General features: G+C 37.6%; 1 pseudogene; it reads right to left on the reverse strand.

Annotated features, from left to right (window-relative positions):
* Positions 1-1,049: 1,049 nt before the first annotated feature.
* Positions 1,050-20,362, reverse strand: part of LOC120243420 — a 153,778-nt pseudogene continuing 134,465 nt past the window's right edge.

Below are 20,362 nucleotides of genomic sequence, written 5' to 3' on the forward strand. Positions count from 1 at the left end.
TTTTAGAAGAATGACTTCATTCATGTAAATGAGTATATGGCATAAATGAAGTTTCCTTTGGGTCACGATTCACCTTTTCTATCTTCTCCTTTCCACAAATATAATTTTTCTCTTATGAATCATCATATACTCACAGGAAGGAAGATGTCACAACATCACCAGTGCCATCAAGTCTTATTCTTGGTACCCTATAATCAGGCTATTTTGTGAGCCTCAGTTTCACTTATTATTTCCCTCAAAGACAAGGAACAGGTTTTCTCATGTACTAGCTCCTTTCTACATAAATATAAAGACCTTTATGAGTTATCAAGAAATCTTAGTGCCTTAGAATTGCCTCTGAAACAACTTTCTTTGGCTTCCCTTTCTTTTTGTTCTGTCAGATCAGAGATCTTTATTTCTAAGCTGAAAACTTTTCAAGTTTCTTATGAGCAGTGCAAAATTGGTTTTCAAAAACACTTGCAAAAGAGTTACCGTGCAGTTTTCTAGAAAACATCTACCTTTGCAACAGGACACCTAAAAATCCAAGTTTTCTACTTACTTTCCACCAGAAAAAATTCTTTTTTCTTTCCTCTGTTTTTAAAGTATGGTGTCTCTTAAATACTGAGAACAAACTGAGGGTTGATAAGGGGTGGGGGAGAGGGGAAAGTGAGTGATGAGGATTGAGGAGGGCACTTGTTGGGCTGAGCACTAGGTGTTGTATGGAAATGAATTTGACAATAAATTATATTAAAAAATAAAGTATGGTGTCTCGAAGTTTTTCCTTTCATTGTATGATTAAGGAAGTAGTAGCTCACTAAACTCCCACTAGTTATGTTTGTGTGTGTGTGTGTGTGTGTGCAATCATCTGATTTACAAGAAGATGCAACAAAATTCAAAATGATACAAAATATCAATTTCAAAACAACATCAAAAAGTGAGTGTATCTAACCATACTCAGCTCATAACAGAGCAAACGAGTAAGGAGAATAATTCATGCTATAGCATATTGCTATATGAACTGGCAACAGAAAAAGTTGGTAAAGGAAGGCAGAGGAGCTGGAGTGTTAGAATTAGAACTGAGGAGCTCCATAATCATCTGGCATCTGCTCAATATTGTACCTGTCGATAGAAGTGTACATGATGTGAACCTCAGGGATCTTCCAGATCCTTCGTTTAAGGTCCTAGTGAACTGTGGCCACAATGTAACACTTGTGCTGAGTTACTCTCTGTACTAAGCAGTCATCTGCTTAGGTTCCTTTGTGTATGCTTGTGGTGTGGGTGGTAATTGTTCAAATCTCAGATCTTTGGCAATCCTTAGAGCCACTTGATACTTTTGCCCCAATTTCTCAATTTCAGCCATTACACATTCAGTTATACAAGGTATACACTTGGCATACTAACAGTCCTCATTGATTGTAGTAAGTCAAGTTTGGCTTTAATGGAAAAATTGATAAAGTTAGTATCATCCAGGATGTGGTAAGGTAGGCCCAGCTGTGTGTTATATTGGAAGAATAAGCAGGCAGGATGTTGGGGGACTTCTCTTTCCTTGAGTGCCCTGGGATCTTTCTTTTCTTTCTTTTTAGGTTTCAATCTATCCTTCTCTTTAAGCCTCTGATCTTGGAGACTAAGCATTTGCTTTATGGTTGCATACTTTCTTGCTTTCTTTTGCTTCCCCTTGTTCACACCGCACTCTTGTTTCTCCCCAAACTCCCACTAGTTATTAACATCTATTGGAATTAGCTTATCAGATGATTCTCAAACAGGCTGCTCCCATACTGAGGGAATCTTCATTTTAGAAACAAGGAAAAAGAGTCACTTACCTTGCATGCACTGAAATCCAGGGACTTAATAGGTGTTTTAAATATATTATCACTTCTAAACTACATAGCAGTTTTAGATGTCAGTGCCTGGCAAGTATGTAATTTTCCCTTGTTCACAGGGGGCCAGGATTCACACCAATGATGCCTGACTTCAAAGCCCATTGCTCATCCTACTACAATAGTGTTCTAAAGGAAAGTTCGGTATTTCCAGTCTCAGTTCATGACTGAGAGGCTGAGAGGGTAGCTCATCATACTTGAGGAATTCAGGACTGAGAAGTGAGAGTGGTGGAGGAAAACCAAGGGAAGAGTGAGAAGTGGATGGGGGACAAATGTGGCAGGGGGGAGATGAAGATGTCATGACGATATTTTCTCTCTGCACCATAATTTTTCCCAGAACAACTCCTCACTATAAGAATATTTTTATAGCAACTGTAACTTTGTAATATATTTGTTCGTACGTTGAGAATTCTCATACATGATTACAAGTTTCATTTTTGAGGACTTATTCTTATAAAACTCATCATCATCATCAAGACAGTGACATCTTGAAACAAAATAACCAACATGATAAATAGTCTTTTTTTTTTTTTTTAATGTTTCTTTCTGAGAGAGAGAGAGACAGTGTGAGCAGGGGAGGGTCAGAGAGAGAGGGAGATACAGAATCTGAAGCAGGCTCCAGGCTCTGAGCTGGCTGTCAGCAGAGAGCCTGATGCAGGGCTCGAACCCACGAACCATGAGATCATGACCTGAGCTGAAGTCGGACGCTTAACCGACTGAACCACCCAGGCGCCCCGATAAATAGTCTTTAATGTCACACAGATTTCTTATTTGGAGTCTCATCTCCTTGTACTGGCAATCTCCACTCCTGCTTTTCAAGAAAATTTACCATCTCTGTTGAACATCTACCATGAATAAAGCATTCTTAACTTTGGCCCCTTGGCTTGCCCCTTCTCTCCCCCTCCTCCCCCCGTGGCTTTCTTCTCTCTAGATATACCTCTGTAGTACTGGCCTTTCTGCTTCCTGACTTTCCATAAAATTTGTCAGTCAGATATTCCATGTTCTTGGGGACTTAAAGAAATCTATAATGTCTATGGATAACATAAGTATATTTGGCCAGGGGTCTTCTGGATAAGATGTCTTTTAGTTTTAATAAAAATAACCTTTGACCCATTGGAGTCATAGCATTTGAAAGCTAAAGCAAACTTAGAGATGTCTGATATAATTCCATCATTTTCAAATGGCAAAATGAGGCCCAGAGAAATTCCTAGATTTTGGTTCTTAGATCACACTGTCAAGATAGTGAGATGGCAATTATTACTTCAGAAATGAGGAAAGAGTAGTACAGAAAGAAATGATTCGATTGAAGCTACACAGAGGATCAAAAGCCCAAATGGAATGGATTTCCTTTCACCTACCTTTCTTCTGATTTCACTTTATTTTTCTTATAAAACTTGCCTCTATCTTTTCAAACCCTTTTAGGTTGAAATTTCATGGATGTCTGAAACCTGGAAGTAGCAGTAAACTGGGCTGGAGTGTGAGAATTAGGGAGAACTTGCCCTTAGATTTTAGTTGCTTTCATTTTATAAGTCACTCTTACCTTTTTAAAGCAATATGCTGATAATGATATGACTTGCCTAATATGAAAAATTAACAATGAATTACTGTTAGTGTCACATTAGTCAACTTTAGTAAATAGAACAGTTTTCCAGTCAGGAACTTGACAGGCCATTTGTATTTTATAGTCTTCCTAGGCAAAAATAAATACTAAATGCTGCAAACCAATCATTTCTAAGTTAGCTATAATACTAAAATATGCTGCTCATAACATTTGCTTTCCATTTGTTAGCAGGATGAAATTATTAAACATATCATTTGACTTTGCTGTTTCTGTCCTGAATAAGAATCTTCAGTTCTAAAAGGCTTGGTGATAAATTCATAACCAAAAGATAAATAAATTTGTGTGAGCAGTGATATGATAGAGGTTAGATTGAGAGTTCATCATTTATTCTTGGGCAGAGTACAGATTCGTATTATGAAAAGAGTTAGGGAGGTCAAGTGATTTTAGCTGATTGACTTTCTTTTCTTCTAGTTCGATTCTTAATATTACCTTCTGACAGGGGTTATAGGATGAGATTTTATCTTTTGGCTTCATCTGGTATTCATACCTACTTTTCTACAAAATATCCAGATTAGAGATTATGATTATGTTTTATGATACAAAAGTTGTAGCTCTGCTTTAAGAATTTTTTATATTTGTGGGTCTCCAAGTTAAAGATTCACTACTTTACTATTTTATTCATATAAAATAAAAATAGTGAATACTGAACATTTACTATTTACCAGGTGCTGTGCCCAAACCTCTACTTGTATTGTCTATTTAATTTTCATATGAACCAGCAAGGTAGGTATCTACAATCTTCATTCTCATTTTAAAGATGAGGAAACTAATTTCATTCATATGTGGAATTTAAGAAACAAAACAAATGAACAAAGAAAAAAAGAGACAAACAAAAACCCCAGACTCAAAGAAAAAAAGAGACAAACAAAAACCCCAGACTCTTAACTATAGAGAACAAACTGATAGTTACCAGAGGGGAGGTAGATTGGAGGATGGGTGAAATAGGTGATGGAGATTGAGGAGTGGCACTTGCGGTGATGAGCACTGGGTGATGTATGGAAGTGTTGAATTACTATATTTTACATCTGAAACTAATATAACACTGTATGTTAATTTACACTGGATGTAAAAATAAATTAAAAATATAAATAAATAAATTTTCATTAAAAATAGATGAAGAAACTGAGATTTGGAGGGGCTAGGTAACTTGCCCGTGGACCCCAGTTATCAGTGAGGAGTTGAAACAAGTTGCCTGACTTCAGAGCCTGTGCTCTTATCTCTTGTGCTACACTGGTCGGTGGATAAGAAAAATGGTGAGGAGAGTAGGTGAGGACTAACACATTAAAGCTGGGCAGAGAGGAAGTCTGAAGTCAAAACTAATTCTCACTCTTACGACCCATCATAGGTCAAAATAACAGTCTTTGCTCTGTTGAAAATATTCTTACTTCAAGAGTAGATAAACTTGTGGCTAGTAAGAAGATTTTCTTTCATTGCTGATATCTAGTACTTGTCAAGTTTTGTTGAATCTTTCTTCTGAACTTTTCTGAAATCTTTCCCTCCCCCCTGCATCCTCAATCCCACTGACTTAGTTTAAAAATTCCTCTTTAGGTCTCATCAGTATCTTATTGCTAATCTCTCCACCTGCCCACTAGGTCCGTTTTCTGATATTCCTTCAGTGTCAAGAGTAAAATCAGACGGAGCTTGTCACCAAGTTGCTTATGGGCTTGTTGAGAGATAACATATAAATAAGCAATTACAAAACAATATGATGAATCCTTGATTTATTAGGAGCAGGTATGCTCTGTGGGGGCATAGAAAAGTCAGGATTTTAAGAGGAGAGCCAAAGTAAAAGGTAACACTTAATGGAAGTGCTAGTTACTGATATTGGAAATAAAAATAACACATTCTACTGATAGTTTCACTACTAACAGTTTTGAGCTATTCATTTGTGTCAGGCATTGTTTTAAGTCATTTACATATACTATCTCATTTAATTCTAACCATACTCTACAGTAGGTATTATTATCCTAGCTTTACACATGAGGAAACCAAGTATTAGAGGGATTAAGTAGTCTACCTAGGGTTACAAAACTAGTAAGGGAGGAGCAAGGAATCTAAATAAGGCAGTCAGAATTCATTACTAATTTTATTTGGAGGGGAAGAAGGGGTAAGTTATTATGTGTATTGCATTTGAGAAGTAGAGCTGTTCCAAAGACAGTGGATGAGTAGATCTCAGGTTTAGGAGCTGTGGAGTTGGGAATCATCAACAAGAAGTTATCTGGTGCTAAAAATGTTGATGCAAATGCTCAGGAGAGTGTGAGTTAGAAAATAGGAAGTGCAATGAGAGAAACTTGGGGGAAAAGAGAGGGAGAAGAGTCACTAAAAAATATATCAAAGGATTATCACAGAGGATTGTTATTTGCAGGTGGACACAGTTTGCAAGGCTTGGCACATAGGAGTTATAAGAGGTCATTGCTTATCCTGAAGAACCTGCATTAGTTCTTTCTTTGTGCAAAGAGGTTTATTTCTCCATTTAAGACTATATCATAGTTACTGGCCTAGTACCTTATGTGACTCAGTATTTGTAAGAGCAGGGGTCAGCAACTTTTTTTTGAAAAGGGACAGAAGGTAAATAGTTTTGGCTTTGTAGACCGCATAATCTCTGTTGCGACTGTTGAATTCTATCATCTATGATACTGCAATAGCAGCCATAAACAATATGAAAACAAATAGATGAAGCTGTGTTACAATAAAGCTTTATTTACAAAAACAAATGATGAGTTGGATTTGGCTAATGGGCTGTGATTTGTTAACCCTTGATCTAGAAACACCCCTCTTGGTTTGGTATCCTTTCAAACCTTCTTTCTCAGCTCTGGTCCTTGCTTCATTAAACACTTAGCTCTACATAGTTGAATGTTCTTGCACGTCTTCTTTATTTCCTCCTTATCTCCTACTTCTGGTACATTCCCTGGTAAACTTCTTTGGGGAAGAAATATTTTTAATATTTATTGTGATAGCAGCTCCATAGGAAAAACTAAGGTAAAAACTGGTCGTTAATGGAACTATGTTAATGTGAAATGCATAGTGTTTTGGTGATCAGCTATGTTACTACTCTAGTTTCTTAAACACTTACCGCCCTACCCTGCCAAAAAAAAATTCAAAGTGATTTATTACAAATGAACTTGGTCCATGTTTTAGACTGTGGTGGAGTTGTACTTACTATGACAAACTAGGTTTCTTTTTTTTCTTAAATAGTTTATTGTCAAGTCGGTTTCCATATAACACCCAGTACTGATCACAAGTGCCCTCCTCTATGCCCATCACCCCACTTCCTCTCTCCTCCACCCCCATCAGCCCTCAGTTCTCAGCATTCAAGAGTCTCTCATGGTTTGCCTTCCTCCCCTCCCCCACTATTTTTACCCTTCTTCTCCCCCATGGTCCGCCATTAAGTTCCTCCTAATCCACCTATATGTGCAAACATATGGTATATGTCCTTCTCTGCCTGACTTATTCACTCAGCATAACACCCTCAAGTTCCATCCACGTTGCTACACATGGCCAGATTTCATTCTTTCTCATTACCATGTAGTATTCCATTGTATAGATAAACCACATCTTCTTGATCCATTCACCAGTTGATGAACATTTAGGATCTTTTCCATGTTTTGGCTATTGCTGAGAGTGCTGCTATGAACATTGGGGTACATGTGCTCCTATGCATCAGCACACCTGTATCTCTTGGGTAAATTCCAAGCAGTGCAATTGCTGGGACATAGGGGAGTTCTATCGTTAATTTTTTGAGGAAGCTCCACATTGTTTTCCAGAGCGTCTGCACCAGTTTACATTCCCACCAACAGTGTAGGAGGGTGCCCGTTTCTCCACATTCTTGCCAGCATCTAGAGATAGCCACTCTGACTGGCGTGAGGTGGTATCTCAGTGTGGTTTTGATCTGCATTTCCCTGATGATGAGGGACACTGAGCATCATTTCATGTGTCTGTTGGCCATCTGGATGTCCTTTTTGGAGAAGTGTCTGTTCATGTCTTCTGCCATTTCTTCCCTGAATTATTTGTTTTTCAGTTGTGGAAAATAATTTTGGATATTAGCCCTTTATCTGATATGTCATTTGCAACTATCTTTTCCCATTCCGTCAGTTGCCTTTAGTTTTCTTGATTGTTTCCTTTGCCGTACAGAAGCTTTTTATCTTGATGACGTCCCAATAGTTCATTTTTGTTCTTGATTCCCTTGCCTTTGGGGATGTGTCAAGTAAAAAATTGCTGTGGCGGAGGTCAAGGAGGTTGTTTCCTGCTTTCTCCTCTAGGGTTTTGATGGTTTTCTGTCTCACGTTCAGGTCCTTTATCCATTTTGAGTTTATTTTGGTGTATGATGTGAGAAAATGATCTAGTTTCATTCTTCTACATGTTGCTGTCCAGTTCTCCCAGCACTATCTGTTAAAGAGGCTGTCTTTTTTCCATTGGATACTCTTTCCTGCTTTGTCAAAGATTAGTTGGCCGTACATTTGTGGGTCCAATTCTGAGTTCTCAATTCTATTCCATTGGTCTATGTGTCTGTTTTTGTGCCAATACCATACTGTCTTGATGATGACAGCTTTGTAGTAGAGGCTAAAGTCTGGGATGGTGATACCTCCCGTTTGGTTTTATTCTTCAATATTACTTTGGCTATTCGGGGTCTTTTGTGGTTCCATACAAATATTAGGATAGTTTGTTCTAGTTTTGAGAAGTATGCTGGTGCAATTTTGATTGGGATTGCATTGAATGTGTAGATTGCTTTGGGTAGTAATGACATTTTAACTATATTTATTCTTCCAATCCATGAGCATGGAATGTTTTTCCATTTCTTTGTGTCTTCTTCAATTTCCTTCATAAGTTTTCTATAGTTTTCATCATACAGATCTCTTATATCCTTGGTTAGGTTTATTCCTAGGTATTTTATGGTTTTTTGTGCAATTGTGAATGGGATCAGTTTCTTGATTTCTCTTTCTGTTGCTTCATTGTTGGTGTATAAAAATGCAACCGATATCTGAACGTTGATTTTGTAACCTGCAACTATGCTGAATTCTTGGATCAGTTCTAGTAGGCTTCTGGTGGAGTCTGTCAGGTTTTCTATGTAGAGTATCATGTCGTCTGTGAAAAGTGAAAGTTTGACTTCTTCTTTGCCAATTCTGATGCCTTGCATATCATTTTGTTGTCTGATTGTTGATGCTAGGACTTCCAGCACTATGTTAAACAACAGTGGTGAGAGGGGACATCCCTGTCATGTTCCTGATCTCAGGGAGAAAGCTCTCAGTTTTTCCCCATTGAGGATGATGTTAGCTGAGGGCTTCTCATAGATGGCCTTTATGGTGTTTAAGTAAGTTCCTTCTATCCCAACTTTCTCGAGGATCTTTATTAAGAAGGGATGCTGTATTTTGTCAAATGCTTTTTCTGCATCTATCGATAGGATCATATGGTTTTTATTTTTTCTTTTGTTATTGTGATGTATCACATTGACTGATTACTGAATATTGAACCAGCCCTGTAACCCAGGAATGAATCCCACTTAATCATGGTGGATTTTTCTTTTTATGTGCTGTTGGATTAGATTTGCAAGTATCTTGTTGAGGATTTTTGCATCTTTATTCATCAAGGATATTGGCCTGTATTTCTCTTTTTTTGCTGGGTCTCTGTCTGGCTTGGGAATCAAAGTGATGCTGGCTTTGTAGAATGAGTGTAGAAGTTCTTCTTCAATTTCTAATTTTTGGAATAGCTTGAGAAGAATGGGTATTAACTCTGATTTAAATGTCTGGTAGAATTCCCCAGAGAAGCCATCTGGTCCAGGGCTCTTATTTGTTGGGAGATTTTTGATAACTGATTCAATTTCTTCACTCGTTATGAGTCTGTTCAGATTTCTATCTCTTCCCATGTTAATTTTGGTAGTGTGTGTGTTTAGGAATTTGTCCATTTCTTCTAAATTGTCCAGTTTGTTGGCATATAATTTTTCATAGTATTCCCTGATAATTGCTTGTATTTCTGAGGGATTAGTTGTAATAAATCCATTTTCATTCATAATTTTGTCTATTTCGGTGCTCTCTCTTTTCTTTTTGAGAAGCCTGGCTGGAGGTTTGTCAATTTTGTTTATTTTTTCAGAGATCTAACTCTTGGTTTCATTGATCTGTTCAACTGGTTTTTTGGGTTCTATATTGTTTATTTCTGCCCTGATTTTTATTATTTCTCTACTCCTACTGGGTTTGTCATGCTCTTGTTGCTCTCCTTCTAGTTGCTTTAGGTGTGCTGTTAGATTTTGTATTTACTCTTTTTCTAATTTCTTGAAATAGGCCTGGATTGCAATGTACTTTCCTCTTAGGACTGCCTTTTCCGCATTCCATAGAGTTTGAGTTGTTGTATTTTCATTAATATTTGTTTCCATATATCTTTAAAATCTTCTCTAATTGCCTGATTGGCCTATTCATTCTTTAGTAGGGTGATATTTTGGAGGTTTTCCAGACTTTTTCCTGTGATTGATTTCACGTTTCATAGCATCGTGATCTAAGAGTGTGTATGATATGATCTCAATTCTTTCTATTTATTGAGGGCTGCTTTATGACCCAGTATATGATCTCTCTTGGAGACTGTGACATGTGCACTTAAGAAGAAAGTGAATTCCATAGCTTCAGGATGTAGAGTTCTAAATATTTCTGTCTAATTCATCTGTTCCAATGTGTCATTCAAGTCCCTTGTATCTTTTAAAAATTTTTAAATGTTTTGTTTGTTTTTGAGAGAGAAATAGAGATACCGTGAGCAGGTGAGGGTCTGAGAGAGAGGGAGACACAAATCTGAAGCAGGCTCCAGGCTCTGAGCTAGCTATCAGCACAGAGCCCAGCGCGGGGCTCAAATCCACGAACTGTGAGATCATGACTTGAGCCGAAGTTGGACGCTTAACCAACTGAGCCACCCAGGTGCCCCTCAAGTCCATTGTTTCTTTAGTGATTTTCTGTCTAGTTGCCCAATCCATTGCTGTAAGTGGAATATTAATGTTCCCTGCTATTAGCACATTTTTGTCCATAAGATTGTTTCTGTTTGTGATTGTTTTACATATTTAGGTACTTCCATATTCAGTGTGTAGACATTTATAATTGTTAGCTCTTCCTGACGGATAGACCCTGTAATTATTATATAATGCCCTTCTTCATCCCTTGTTACTGCCTTTACTTTAAAGTCCAGTTTGTGTGATATAAGTATGGCTACTCCAGCTTTCTTTTGACTTCCAGTAGCATGATAGGTATTTCTCCATCCCCTTACTTTCAATCTGAAGGTGTACTCAGGTCTAAAATGAGTCTCTTGTAGACAACAAATGGATGGATCTTGTTTTTTTATCCATTCTGCTACCCTTTGTTTTTGATTGGGGCATTTAGCCTATTTACATTCAGAATTATTTTTGAAAAATAGGGGTTTAGAGTCACTGTGTTCTTTGTAGGATTCATGCTTGTGGTGTATCTCTGGTACCTTATGTTCCCTGCAATATTTCCCTCATAGAGTCCCCCTTAGGATGTCTTGTAGAGCTGGTTTAGTGGTGATGAATTCTTTCAATTTTTATTTATTTGGGGAGACTTTTATCTCTCCTTCTATTCTGAATGGCAGCCTTGCTGGATAGAGGATTCTTGGGGGCATATTTTTTTCTATTCATATCATTGATGATTTTCCCCCATTCCTTTCTGGCCTGTCAGGTTTCATTAGGTAGGTCTGTAACTACTCTGATAGGTCTCCCTTTGTATGTTAGAACACTTTTATCCCTAGATGCTTTCAAAATTCTCTCTTTGTCCTTATATTTTGCCAGTTTCACTATGATATGTTGTGCAGAAGATCAATTCAAGTTACATCTGAGGGGAATTCTCTGTGCCTCTTGGATTTCAACGTCTGTTTCCTTCCCCAGATTGGGGAAGTTCTCAGCTATAATTTGTTCAAGGACTCCTTCAGCGCCTTTCCCTCTCTCTTCCTCTTCTGGAATTCCTATGATATGGATATTGTTCCATTTGATTGTATCACTCAGTTCTCGAACTCTCCTTTTGTGTTCTTGGATCAGTTTATCTCTCTTTTTCTTGGCTTCCTCTTTTTCTATAATTGTGTCTTCTAATTCACATATCCTCCTTTCTGCCTTTTCAATCCGTGCATTGGATACCTCCATTTTATTATGCATCTCACTTATAGGATTTTTTAATTCATCACAACTATATTTAAGCTCCATAGTCTTTCTAGCAATAGTTTCTCCGATGTCTTCCATACCTTTTTTAAGCCCAGTGATTAATTTTACGACTATTGTTCTAAATTCTTGTTTAGTTATTTGTTTATATCTGTTTTGAGCAGTTCTTTAGCTATCATTTCTTCCTGGAATTTCTTTAGAGGAGAGTTCTTCCGTTTCATCATTTTGGCTAGCCTTCTGTCTCCTGTTAGTTTTAAAAGCTTGTTATGTGCTCTGCACCTGCGAATACTGCTTTATTAAAGAAGGCTCATTGACTGTCCAGGTCCTGTCCATTCAGGAAGTGTCCTTTTAATGGTGTCTCTTGGTCTCTCTTGTTGAGACTTCAGTTATTTTATTTCCCTACCCATAGTGGTATTTGAGACTCTCCACATGTGTACTTTGGCTTGCTTCTTTAGGTAGCCCTATGAGGTTGTTTTCTCAGCAGACTCTGTCTCCTTTCCCTCCCAGACTCCTGCAGTTCAGTGGCCTATGGCTTCAGGCCTTCTCCATTTGAGAGATGGGGACAAGTGAAATGTATGGAATGCCCTACTTCTCCGCCATCTTGCCTCCTTCAACAAACTAGATTTTATATGTTAAGCGAGGAGTGATTTTTATTTTAGTGGAAAAATTCTTTTGGTGTGCTTTGTGTCTTTGAGAATTTGGTAATTTTGTGAAATAAAGGGTGTCTAGCATTTCTTAGAGGGAATCCCCATGGAAAGGCACACATTGCAATTGCAGGATTACCCTGAGAATTGAGGAAATTCAGCTTACCACTGAACATTTTAACCAGAAAATGAAAGTATCTATTGCCTCTCAGTAGAATTTAGAATTGGAAAATAAGTACTAAAACAGTTTGCTTTTTAGCAAGATTTTGAAAATATTGGAAATCTGCTAAGCATCCATTTCCTCCACAGTCCTTATCTTTTGGGTACTTGCTATCGATTATGAAGTGCATTCAAATCTTTTTTAAAATTGAAAAATCCTTATTTATATATATTGATCTTTACACCAAGAAAGCTGATAGAGTATTCCTGATTTTCCAACCTTTCTAATCTTAACTGAATTGTTTACATAGCATTTCAAACCTGTTATCAATTAAACATACACTCTATGACAAGTGAGTCGAGGAGTAAAAGGCAATGATTTTTGTGTCAACTCCATTTGTGATAAGAAATCAATGTATGAACAGCAGAGCCAGGAAACCACTGACATCTGTTTATGTCAGACATTACTTTCTATGACAGATAGGGTAGACTCGTGCTGCCCTGTCCTCCTTCATGGAAGGTCTTGCTGCCCAGCTATGGGAGAGCAGTCAGCAGACAGTCTGAAGATGTCAGCTCCTTTAGGTTTGGATTTCATTGAGGTCCTGATGTTCCAGAACAGATCACCACTGATGATTGTGTGAGATGTGGTGGTAGTAATAAAAACCAGTCTGTCTCATGGGGGACATCCTGTTAGACAATACTTGCTCCAGAGATCCGTGACAGCTTTTACAATTTAACTTCTCTTTCTGCTCAATCTTGGTTCTACCCCTTCTGTTCACAGGCTTCATCCCTCTCAAACATCTTGCATCCCAAACTCCATCTCAACATCTTCTTGCAGAGAATTTGGCTTGCAGTATAGCATGTAATTGATCAGTAATCCTCACAGTTTTTCAATGGGTTCTCCAAGAGAAGAATGATTTGAGACATAAACCAAAGGTGGGTAATCTAGGAGCACTTTCTTTTGAGCAGACAGTAGAAACTGCTAGAAATTTGAACGGTTTGCTATCTTTGTGAAAAAAAATTATTTGGAGTTCTTCTGGTATATGAAGTTTAGTGAAAAAAATTTATTTCCTCCATTTTTCCTAAGGTCTCCTTTATGTTAACCCTTTTTAAAATTTCTCCAGTTTTTTCTGTATAACAAGTCTTCAAGTTGCCACAGCTTCTGTGTGCTCATTTATCACTTAGGCTTCTGTGGCACAAGCTAGATATGGGTTGTAATATAGGAAAGAAGAGGAAGACCAGGTGCCAGGAGAACTCACCCAGTTTGTCCTTGATGGAGGAGACAGTTGTTCCGGTTACAGCCCACAAAGAATTTGCCAGTTTGGGTTCAATCCAGCTCCTGCTTCTGTTGATATGTGTAAGGGGCTGATGTTTACTGAGGACCTGTATGCCCTAGGCCCTTTACACATGTCATCTCATTTAAGTTTCAAACAAATGTACAAGTTAGATATTTTAAAACTGAGGAAATTGAAGAGTAGAGAGATTTAAGTGACTTGCCCAAGGTTATTTGATATTTCTGACAGGAGAGATGCTGGTGAAGAGTGAGTGCTAAAGTAGTATCGTTGGTTTTCTGTTATACTCATTCTTCCTTCTTCCTTAGTAAGAGAAACCCAAGTTTTAGCCAGGTTCATTGTGGCCTCAAATATAAATATTTCTCTCCATTCATTACCAGTACAATCAGATAAAGTTCTCACCAATGAGCTGTAACCAGCAGTGTTCTGTGGGACTGCCTGGAAGTCTCTTTTTAAAGAGGCAATGAGATTTTCTTTCTTTTTTCTTTTGTCCTGCTGTTTGGTTTGTGGATGTAATGGCTGGAGCTGTAGCAGCCACATGGACCATAGGATGATTTGAGAATGAAAATCATTATCCAAGATGGTGGAAGAATGGAGAGCTTGATGTGGCCCATCATCCCAGCTCTGAATTGCCTACCTCCAGATTTCTTATGCCTGAGAGACTTAAAAGAGAAAACTTCTTTCTCTTTTTTAAGAATGTAAGCCATTTTTTTGTTATATGTAGCAGAACCTAGTCCTTATTGATGTGAATGCTAACACATTTTGGCAGGAAAAGTCATTTCCTACTTGTAATAGGAGCTTAAAACGGGTCTCTATTGCACATAAATTTGAATATAAAGTGGTTATTTTTTTAATAACACCATTAAACTCCACATCTCTCTTCTAGCAGTGGTACTTAGGAAGTACCTCAGTAGTTTCTGTTTAACAACTTCATTCCTCATTTTTTGTGTGACATACACAAACATGCTTTTTTAAAAGTTTTTTAAAATTTAAATTCCAGTTAGTTAACATACAATGTCATATTAGTTTCAGGTGTGCAATATAGCGATTGAACACTTCCATACAACACCTGGTGCTCATCAAAGTGCACTCCTTGATTCCTGTCCCCTGTTTCACCCATTTCCCACCCACCTCCCCTCTGGTAATCATCAGTTTGTTCTCTATAATTAAGAGTCTATTTCTTGGAGATATGGTTTATCTATATGATGGAATACTACATGGCAATGAGAAAGAATGAAATCTGGCCATGTGTAGCAACATGGATGGAACTTGAGGGTGTTATGCTGAGTGAAATAAGTCAGGCAGAGAAGGACAGATATCATATGTTTGCACATATAGGAGGATTAGGAGGAACTTAACGGAGGACAATGGGGGAGAAGAAGGGGGAAAATGGTGGGGGAAAGGGAGAGAGGCAAACCATGAGAGACTCTTGTATCCTGAGAACAAACTGATGACTGATGGGTGTGGGAGGAGGGGAGGTGATGGGCATGGAGGAGGGCACTTGTGGAAATGAGCACTAGGTGTTATATGGAAACCAACTTGACAATAAACTATTTGTAAAAAAAGAAAAGAGTCTATTTCTTGGTTTGGCTCTCTCTTTTTTTTCCCCTTTTGCTCATTTGTTTTGTTTCTTAAATTCCACCTATGAATGAAATGATATGGTATTTGCCTTTTTCTGACTTATTTAGCTTAACATAATACTCTCTAACTCCACCTATGTTGTTGCAAATAAATGGCAAGGGTTCATTCTCCCTTATGGCTGAGTAAAGCCATACACACACACACACACACACACACCACGTACCCCACATCTTCTTTATCTATTCATCAGTCGATGGACACTTGGACTGTTCCCATAATTTGGCTATTACATAATGCTGCTATAAACATTGGGGGGCATGTATCACTTTGAGTTCATATTTTTGTATTCTTTGGGTAAATTCCTAGTAGTGCAATTTCTGGGTTGTGGGGTAGTTCTATTTTTAATATTTGGAGGAACCTCTACTGTTTTCCAGAGCGGCTGCACCAATTTGCATTCTCACCAACAATATGAGAGGGTTCCCCTTTCTCCACATCCTCACTAGCACCTTTTGTTTCTTGTATTATTGATTTTAGGCATTCTGACAGGTGTGAGGTGATAATCTAATTGTAGTTTTGATTTGTATTTCCCTGATGATCAGTGATATTGAGCATCTTTTCACATGTCTCTGCCATCTGTATGTCTTCTTTGGATAAACGTCTTTTCATGACTTATTTTTAATTAGATTATTTCTTTTTTGAGTATTGAGTTAAGTTCTTTATATATTTTGGACACTAACCCTTTATGAAGTTATCAGTATGTCATCTGAAAACATCTTCCATTCCATAGGATGCCTTTGAGTTTTGTTGATTGTTTCCTGGCTGTGCAGAAGCTTTTGATCTTGATGAAGTCCCAATAGTTCATTTTTGCTTTTGTTTCCCTTGTCTCCAGAGACAACTAGAAAGAAGTTGCTATGGCTGATGTCAAAAAAGTTACTGCCTGTGTTCTTCTCTAGGGCTTTTTCACATTTATGCCATTCATCCATTTTGAATTTATTTTTGTGTATGGTATAGGAAAGTGGTCCACTTTCATTCTTTTGCATGTTGCTGTCCAGTTTTCCCAACACCATTTATTAAAAGACTGTGCTCTTCCTATTGGATATTCTTTCCTGCTTAGTCAAGGATTAATTGATGTAATTATAATTGTCAGTTCATTTCTGTTTTCACAAATATGGTTTTAACTGACATTCTTTTGGTTGACAAGTATTAAACTCGTAACATTCAGAGTTGCTGCCAGGGATGCAAATCTTTAGTTTCTAGTTCCTACGGTCTGTAGTTCTCTGCATCCTCATTAAAATGGCAGCTTCCACCAATTGTATTTTAAAAGAAAACAGCCTTCTTTTGCACATATTTTAAGAAAAACAAGAGGCTTATTCTCTGACTGAGGGGAAAATTTTAACTTAGCTGGGGTGACTGACTTATTTCTAACCTGTGGCATTTTTGTTCTGAGGATACTTCACAATGAAAATGGACACCACAGTAAAGCAAATAGAGATCAGAGTCAGGGAATCATTGGAATGAATGTTTGCATCTGACTCTTTGATTACAATAAGCAATGTGGCCTAGCTGAGGAATGCTCTATTTTCACAATTGACAGACCACGCAGCCTGCAGCAATCAGCAAAGGGCGGCTTATTTTCAGCACAAACATCCATCAGATGTGATGAGAAAAGCAGAACTGCAATCAGTGGCAGGTTCTTCAAAGAACTGTTGATGAAAAATGGATTTTACATGTATCAAGTGGAGAAGAAAATGCAGCTCATTTTTTTAAAGTCCCATTTACATGGACAACAACACTAGCAACATTTCTGAACATGAAAGAGAGTGATACAGTAGTTCTATCATAAGTGGGACTTTTCTGTCCTCCTTACAAAATAGTATACTCAGTCTGTGTCAGTAATGTATTAGGTTTTAAAAGGCAAGATAATAATAAGCAATTTCAGAGAAGGATCTAACATTTATTCCAACTGCCTTATGCAGATATATTTTTTCATTGATACTATGATGGAAGAATTCTATTGATGTAACCAACAGAATAGAGATTTTTGATAAGATTTCCAGTCTTATCTACAGTAACTCTATTCCACATGACTAAAAAATTAGAACTATTTAGCTCTGTAATCTTTCAACTAAATGATAGAGCATGAAAACTCTGTAGGCTCAAAGTTTTTGATCTGAAGAGAAAGAAAAGTTGCTCAAGTAGGGATCTTTAACTTTCTTCTTTAGCTAATATTTCCTGCTGTGGTTATGAGATTTTTGGTTTTTATATGTGCTAACATATTTGGAAGTTTTTCCTAAAGTGACAGAAAGAGATGCCACTTTAAGCATTGAGTTTCTCTTTCTTTAAGGCCTACTAACTATGTTAGGAGGTGTTTCAAAGAGACCTGATCTTGGGCCATACGGACTGCTCTGTTTGGTTTTAGTTTTGTGCTTCCTGCAAGGGAGCTATGGGAAGAAAGCAAGATCATGTATTGGCTTGGGTTTATAGCATATAGAGTCTCTATTCAAAAGCATGAGCTCTCTCTTCTGTCTCCCATCTCCTCTCTGGTAGTTAATAGATCAGACATTGACTTTTGTATTTGATCAATTTCTTTTACTTAAGTTCATAAACATGTATCGTTTCTCTTTATGGGTTTGCTGAAAAGTAAAATAAGCAATCCCAACTGTCTCTTCAAACAAGAGGGAAATTAATACTTTGACCTAAAAGGACACTCATTACAAAAATAGTAATATGCTTATCAAGTAAAATAAGGTCCCAGTTTGCTTAGGCAGGATAGACCAACACTTTTTTCCTTTTCTGTCATGTACAATTGTTGAGAGTCTAACATATGGACTCTGGAGCTATGGAGAGGTTGCTGTTCTGAAGATGAGGTTATTTTTCTATCCTTGATTATTCTCTCAAGGTTCTGTTTATGTCTGACTCAGAATTAGAAAGATGCATGCAAAATGTGCTTGGCCAGTTACTCCTTGACTAATACAAACATTTTATCTGCATGCTCCTCCGGTTTTGTAGCAATCGAAGAAGGAGTGTTGTGGGCAGCTGCTGGCTAAATTGTAAGCTAATCACAATTATTTCAGGGTAGTTTCAGAAGAAGTCTGGGAATAGTTGCCAATGTATCATCCAAAAGAGAGTGTCTAGAAAAAATGTATCCTGCTACTTATTTATTTATTTTTATATTAACTCAGCCCACCAAATATCCCTTTAGGCTGAGTACCAGCACTGTTGCCCTGGTTTCAAAAACTCACTTTATGAATCAGGAGTCATGTTGACGTGCCAACCCAAGCAGTTAAGCTGGTAAATGCCAGGCTTTATAATGCGTGGACAGATGTTTGTGCTGCTAAAAATGTGTCTTGGCACACAGAGAGTGGTGATCTGAATATTGTCTTCAGTGCTCCCTGAATTTCCTTGCAGGAGTTGAATAAGAAGTTGTAGAGCATGTCTGCATCAGTGATAGGGCTCCTTTATCCTTTTATCCTTTTGTGGTGGTAGTAGCAAGCCTGTGGCCCCTCATGTCTCCTTTCAGTTCTCTGTGTGGCGTATTACATTGATAGCATGAGAAAAATATGCTTGTAATTTAAGAAGAATTCCAGAGGACTTACCTCATAGTCTTTATTCTCTGATGTATATTGAACGACAGTAGCAGTGAAACTTCAAACTGCTCATTTGGATAGGGCAGCTGTTGGATATGCCTATTCTTTTTATCAAATCTCCTGTTATTTGCATTTATATGGTACTTTTCTTCTAAAGCTTTTAAAGCAATTTCAACTTCACAATACTTGGGTGAATTGGATGAGAAGAAATACACTTCATTTTGAGGTTGAGATAAAAGACAAATTGTCAATGGCTCTCCTTAACAGAACAGAACAGAGTACGGAGGGTGTTCAGACAGTTTTCTCCACACTGATTTTCCCGGAAGCCTCACAGAGAAGATAATTAAAGAAGGGGTTCTGGTCTCAGGGTTCAGATGCTCTGGGGGAAAGGGTCCATTGATAGGCTTCAGGGATCTTGTGAATGACCCTTAAGCCTTGTGCAAATCTAATAAATACTTACAAAACTTTAGGTCAAAATGCAGAGAGAATGTACAAAATGTAGTCCCCCCTGCATTTTAGGCTAAGGGTTTACAAGTATTTTATTTAGTAGATTCTCACAGGCTTAAGGACCATTGCTTGATGTAGTGCTCCTTAAACCTCTGGTATATCTCAGTCATTTGGTATGTTTGTCAACAATTCTTGGCCATCCAGAAATTGCAAGTTAGTAAGTTTGAAGTGGAGCTTTTGGACCCGAGTTTTAACACCAAGTGATCCCAGTTTATGTTAACCAAGAGAGAGACTGGCCAAGCCCCTTGAGGAGAGCCAAATAAATAATTATTGATTGGAATCTGTGGGAATTGTTTTAGATTGTGGGAGAGATTAAAGCGCAAGGCCAGAAAGAGAATGCAGAGACTATAATAGTGGTATAGAATACAAGAAACTTTGTCATGCATTATAAAACAAAATTGTATTTCAAGAGAAGTTAGGCTGGGTCTTTGAGAGTGAATGATTATAAATGGAAAATCAAACACCTGATAAAAGAATTTTTAAAAGATCCAGAGCAACAATCTTAGTAGACACAACAGTATTTTTAACTTTTTCATATCTGTTTTTTTATAGCTTTTAAGTCAGGAAAATAGGATCTGGTGGCTGGAAACAAATGCTTAATGGAGTCATTAAATATCAGTTATCTGGAAATTAAAATCCTGTCATTAGTTAGGAGGAAAGAAATAACATAAGACCATTTCTTTGCATTGCTGGGAAAAATGAGTTAGCTGAACATAGGTCTATTCTGAAGCAGCAAATTATTTTTGGATTTTCCATTTTTACAAACCCACAGAAATAGAAGATACGTAGAGGGATTCTATTTTGTTGAAGGGAGAACTTCTGTTTCAGTGTGTTTGACAAGAAGCTTTATGAAACTGTTATTCTAAATACAGTCAGACCTGAACTGGGAGACCATCAGACTTAGTGTTAACTGATGGGTTGACCAGCTGGAGAAATACAGTTTACCCTGACTCCCCATCTGATCTTCACAGTTTCCTCCAG

This window comes from Hyaena hyaena, unplaced genomic scaffold (assembly GCF_003009895.1).
Source record: "Hyaena hyaena isolate Hyena2069 unplaced genomic scaffold, ASM300989v1 scaffold_342, whole genome shotgun sequence".
NCBI lineage: Eukaryota > Metazoa > Chordata > Mammalia > Carnivora > Hyaenidae > Hyaena > Hyaena hyaena.